The sequence below is a fragment of the Mobula birostris genome, chromosome 4, assembly GCF_030028105.1.
Source record: "Mobula birostris isolate sMobBir1 chromosome 4, sMobBir1.hap1, whole genome shotgun sequence".
Classification (NCBI taxonomy): Eukaryota; Metazoa; Chordata; class Chondrichthyes; order Myliobatiformes; family Myliobatidae; genus Mobula; species Mobula birostris.
This window is the reverse complement of record NC_092373.1, coordinates 134,056,780-134,062,768: the sequence shown is the minus strand read 5'-3', so window position 1 is coordinate 134,062,768 and position 5,989 is coordinate 134,056,780. Positions and strand designations below refer to the sequence as shown.

Here is a 5,989-nt window from a genome sequence, read left to right as displayed (position 1 = left end):
GAAGTTATTATTAAACCTTAAATATTAATGACTATTGATCCACAAATGGAAATATGCTGTGCAATTCTCTAAAACATAAATCAGTCATTTTAGTGACAATGGCACATTGTTTACAAATCCAAAAGTAATTAATACTTTTAGAGAGGTTGTTTTTGCCAGTTTATGACAGGTGCTTAATGAGATATTTTGATGTTCAATGCAATGCACATTGGTGTGAGTTTTAAATTATTACTGGAACCTATATCAACATGGATGTATTGTATGTTAAATGCTAGGGGGGATGACAAATATGGTAAACTTTATGTGTCGTTCTGAACAGAAAAGTATCCTGAGTACAAATATTTGCTAAATGGCTACTGTGAGTTTAATACCACTGTCAATGTATAAATCATCCAGAAGCGGCAGTGAAGGCATAATCCGCTAATCAACAAGGATTGCTGGACAAAAACAGGAAGTCTCAGCCAACTTCCTCAGGAGCTTCAAAAATTGCTGCATTAACAAACTAAAATTAAATTATTCTCATCAGAGAGAGTTTAAGCTGAAATCTTACAGTAAGAGGACATATTAAAATGAGGTTTATGTGACTGAAAGACAGCAATTGGGTGTGGACTCTCATTCCTGTTAGTAAATCATTGTCAGAGACTTGTAAAATTTAATTTTTTTTCACTGTTTATTTTATATAGTTGTTTTTCATTCACTTAATCTTTCATACTCTTAATCCAATGTTTATATCTTTGTCTTTCTCCACTCTAATTTGACTCTAGGTAATTCTTCTTCATCCTTCTTTGACCTTCCTCTGCTTCTCTCTTGACATCTGAATCACATTGGGTAAGAGGAGAGAGCGAGAGAGAGAGAGAGAGAGAGAGAGAGAGAGAGTGTGTGTGTGTGTGTGTGTGTGTGTGTGTGTGTGAGATAGAGACAGAGACAGATACAGAGATATGCCTGCTGGTTTTGTTTACTAAGACATTTATCAATTTGTAAGAATGGGCATTGGTACAATTGGTCATTTTAGGGAAGAAGTCTGAGGACAGAACCTAACCAGTATGCAGAGAGCCCTCATTACACCAGCACCTGGGCTGGTGAGTTTTGGTTGTTATTTTGCTTTCCCAGTATAACACAAAATAAATATTATACATCAAGGCATAACTTTGCATTAAATGCTTCAGTGACAAAGAGTACATGCAGTATATTAAACAAAAATCCAGACCAAAGAGGTGAAGCTTATTGTTAAAATTTTAATCACTACATAAATAGTTACATTTCACCGTGCATGGAACACTGGGAGATCCAGCAGCAGGAACATTAGTAGGGAACAATCATTCTTATTGAAATTGAAAATATAGCTTACCCTCAATCTAAACTAGTGGAAAGTCAGAATGGGGTGTAGCTTGATATGTCTGATGGGGTGAGGGTTCTCAGACTTGGCAACAGGAGGAATGATAGCTCTGAGACAGGGTGCTCCATGGTACTTTGCTTAAGATCATAAGGCCATAAGATATAGGAGCAGAAGTAGGCCATTCGGCCCATCGAGTCTGCTCCGCCATTCAATCATGGGCTGATCCAATTCTTCCGGTCATCCCCACTCTCTGCTTTCTCCCCATACCTTTTGATGCCCTGGCTAATCAAGAACCTATCTATCTCTGCCTTAAATGCACCCAATAACTTGGTCTCCACAGCCGCTTGTGGCAATAAATTCCACAGATTTACCACCCTCTGACTAAAGTAATTTCTCCGCATCTCAGTTCTAAAAGGACGTCCTTCAATCCTGAAGTCGTGCCCTCTTGTTCTAGAATCCCCTAACATGTGAAATAACTTTGCCACATCTAATCTTTTCAGGCCTTTTAACATTCAGAATGTTTCTATGAAATGCCCCCTCATTTTCCTGAACTCCAGGGAATACAGCCCAAGTCTGCCAGACGTTCCTCATACGGTAACCCTTTCATTCCTGGAATCATTCTCGTGAATCTTCTCTGAACCCTCTCCAGTGTCAGTATATCCTTTCTAAAATATGGAGTCCAAAACTGCAAACAATACTCCAAGTGTGGTTTCACGAGTGCCTTATACAGCCTCAACATCACATCCCTGCTCTTATAATCCATACATCTAGAAATGAATGCCAACATTTGCCTTCTTCACAACCGACTCAACCTGGAGGTTAACCTTTAGGGTATCCTGCACAAGGACTCCCAAGTCCCTCTGCATCTCTACATTTTGAATTCTCTCCCCATCTGAATAATAGTCTGCCCGTTTATTTCTTCCACCAAAGTGCATGACCATACACTTTCCAGCATTGTATTTCATTTGCCACTTCTTTGCCCATTCCCCTAAACTATCTAAGTCTCTCTGCAGGCTCCCCATTTCCTCAACACTACCCGCTCCTCCACCTATCATTCTATCATCGGCTTCTTATGCAAACTTCGCAAACAGTGGCTTGTTCAAAAGCCTGATGTAAGACAGGGAGAAGGAGCTGACAGATTAATCTCTACCCTCGAGTTTTCCTAAAGCTTGAAACTGTAATTAGAAATGTTTGCGCAAGGTTTGCATGAAAAAAATTGAACTTGGAAGGTCAAAGTTCGTGAACGAGCATCCAGCACAGCATTCCACAGCAGTGGAGGTGACTATTTTACCGGAGTTCAGAGCTAACATGAATGAGAATTACAAACATTTATGTAGCCTGCACTGCACTCTGAAATGCCCCTAAGCATTTGCAAACAATGAATTACTTCAAAACACACTGGCTGGGACATGTGCCTCAGGAAGGCCCAATGACGAGCCAGCTATGCATACGAAGAATTCTGTCATAAGGGTCACATTACCAAGGTCCACGAAAACCTTGTTTGCAATCCCAACTAAGTTCTATGGATTACTCTCTGCTTTTAAGTTGCTTGACCTTCAGACTGCTCTATTTTCTGTGCAACAAATCCAATTTTTCAGTCCTCCAAGTGGCTCAGCAGGTTTATCCAGTCATTGAGGCCCAAGAATCAAGGAGGTCCCAGATTGCAAAGTACTGAATCATCCGGTTTCAGTCAGGACTATAGAATCGGTGTCACAATAAACTCTGGGGTCCTGTGGGCCTGGGATGGGAACAAATCTGAGCGTGGCATCATGCGGATAGCAGGTCAGAATGTTACTGGCTTTAGATGTGAAGGCCCTGCAGTTTAAACAGAATTCAAAGCCTAGGCTCATAGGAATACAATTGTTTTAGGAGAAAGACTGGAAATGTAGCGCAGCAGGAAATCAATAGATCGGTGTGGAGAAAAGAGGAGAGAGGGAAAAGAAGTTGTGCAGTCTGAGAATTGAGAAGAATCAGGTTTAATATCACCAGCATATATCATGAAATTTGTTAACTTTGCAGCAGTAGTACGGTACCATACATGATAATATCAAAGTTCAAAGTAAAATTTACTATCAGATTACATACATATCACCACATACACCCCCGAGATTCTTCTTCTGTGGACATACTTAGCAAATCTATACAACAGTAACTGTAAACTGTAGACATTAGGAATTGTTAACTGTAAACAAACTGTGCAAATGCAGATATAAATAAATAGGAATAAATAACGAGCATGAAATAACAGAATAAGAGTCCTTAAATGAGTGTAACTATCCCCCTTTGTTCAAGAACCTGATGGTTGAGGGGTAGTAACTGTTCTTGAACCTGGTGGTGCGGGTCCTGAGGCTCCTATGGCAGTCTCAGAACTCGCACTTGATGGCAGCAGCGAGAAAAGAGCATGGCCTGGGTGGTGAGGATGTTTGATAATGGATGCTGCTTTTCTACAGCAATGCTTCATGTAGATGTGCTCAGTGGTTGGGAGGGTTTTACCCGTGATATACTGGGCTGAATCCACTACTTTTTGTGGGATTTTCCACTCAAAGATATTGGTGTTTCCACACCAGGCTCTAATGCAGCCAGTCAGCACACTTTCCACACCCATCTATAGAAGTTTGCCAAAGCTTTCGATGACATGCCGAGCCTCCGCAGATTCCTGAGGAGGTAGAAACCCTGTCGTGCTTTCTTCGCGATAATATTTATATGATGGGTCCAGGGCAGGTCCTCTGAGAGAGTGACACCCAAGAGTTTAAAGTTACTGACCCTCCGATGTCTAGTGGCTCATGGACCTCTGGTTTCCCTCTCCTGGTTTACAATCAGTTCCTTGGTCTTACTGACATTGAGTGAGAGGTTGTTGTTATTACACCACTCAGTTTTCAATCTCACTCCTGTATGCTGATTCATTACCACCTTTGATACAGCCCACAACAATGGTGTCGTCAGAAATACATAGAAAGGTGGTGGGGTTCCTTAATGATAGGCGCCGCCTTTTTGAGTCACTGCTCCTTGAAAACTGCATATGCTGGAAATCTGAAATAAAATCAAAATGCTTTTAAAGCTTAGGAGGGCAGGGAATCTGCAGGAAGAAAAACGGTCAATGTTTCTGGTCAGTAGCCCTTTGTCAAAGCAGAAGACCCACCACAGCCTCAGCCCAGGTCACCAGCAGGCTTGCTCGCTACAGTGTCAGACTGGCAACCGAAAGGTGATCTTGGCAAGCAATTAAAGTTCCTTGACTTTACTGCATCTTCATCGCTGAGGCCCGACATGGTCACTCCGTCAGAAACCTCGAAGCAGGTGGTCATGGTAGAGCTGACAGTGCCTTGGGAAGAATGGAATGAGGGGGCGTGTGAACATAAGAAGGCCAAGTAGCAGGAGCTGGTAGGGCAGTGCCAGGGAAAGGGTTGGAGGGCATGTAGAGGTAGGGTATTGCTGGCTGCTCGCTGTGCAGAACCTACTCTCTCCTCGGGATAATATGGGCTGTAAAGAAAAGAGCCATCAGGACCTTCACAGAGGCATGAATCCAGATGGCTATGGATCGAGAGGTGTGACCCATGGAGCAATGTTTCTGGGACACAAGCCGGGGCCTGATCAACCCTGGCTGGGTCGTCTGGGCGAGGGTGTTTGATGCTGAAAGACCCAAAACACCTGATGAACCCAGGTTACATCACCGATGATGTGTCCCAGTGCATCCTAGAATGTACCTCAACATCAACAGAAATGTACCTCAACATCAACAGAAATGGGAAAGAGTCCAGTATTCAATGTGCTTATTGATTAGGACAAACAAATTGGTTAGTAAGACCAAGGAATTGATTGTGGACTGCAGGAAGGGCAAGCAAGGGAACACCCTTCAGTCCCCGTTGAGAGATCAGCAGTGGAAAGGCCGAGCAGTCTCACGTTCCTGGGTGTCAACATCTCTGAAAATCTACCCTGAGCCCAACATATTGAAGCAATTACAAAGAAGGCATGACAGCGGCTATGTTTCAGTAGGAGTTTGAGATTTGGTATATCGCCAAAGACTCTAGCAAACTTTACAGAGATACCGTGGCGAGCATTCTAACTGGTTGTATCAACATCTGGTACCGAGGGACTTCTGAACAGGTTTGGAAAAAGCTGCAGAAAGTTGTAAATTCAGCCAGCTCCATCATGGGCACTAGCCTCCCCAGTGCCGACAACTGCTTCTCACTGAGGTCCCCCGTCATCCAGATCATACGCTCTTCTCGTTGCTGCCTATGAGGAGGGGGTGCAGGAGTGTGGAGACACCCACTCAGGACAGCTTCTTCCCCTCTGCCATCAGATTTCTGCCATCTATTTTGATCCTTTCTTTTTGCACTGCTTATTCAGTGTTTTAATACATTAATATATTTCTTATTGTAAGTTATCTGGACTATTATCTGGACTCACAGCTATCTGGACTATTCCTCTTCTCACCCTGTCTCTTGCAAAAATGCCATCCCCTTCTCGCAATTCCTCTGTCGCTGCCGCATCTGCTCTCAGGATGAGACTTTTCATTCTAGGACGAGGGAGATGTCTTTCTTTTTTAAAGAAAGGGGCTTCCTTTCCTCCACTATCAACTCTGCTCTTAAACGCATCTCCCCCATTTCACGTACATCTGCTCTCACTCCATCCTCCCGCCACCCCACTAGGAATAGG

The 5,989-nt window shown here is 43.1% G+C and overlaps 1 pseudogene; it reads right to left on the bottom strand.

Annotated features, from left to right (window-relative positions):
- The window catches only part of LOC140197076 (uncharacterized), a 7,937-nt pseudogene extending 3,299 nt beyond the window's left edge, over window positions 1–4,638 (bottom strand).
- Between the last annotated feature and the right edge of the window lie 1,351 nt (window positions 4,639–5,989).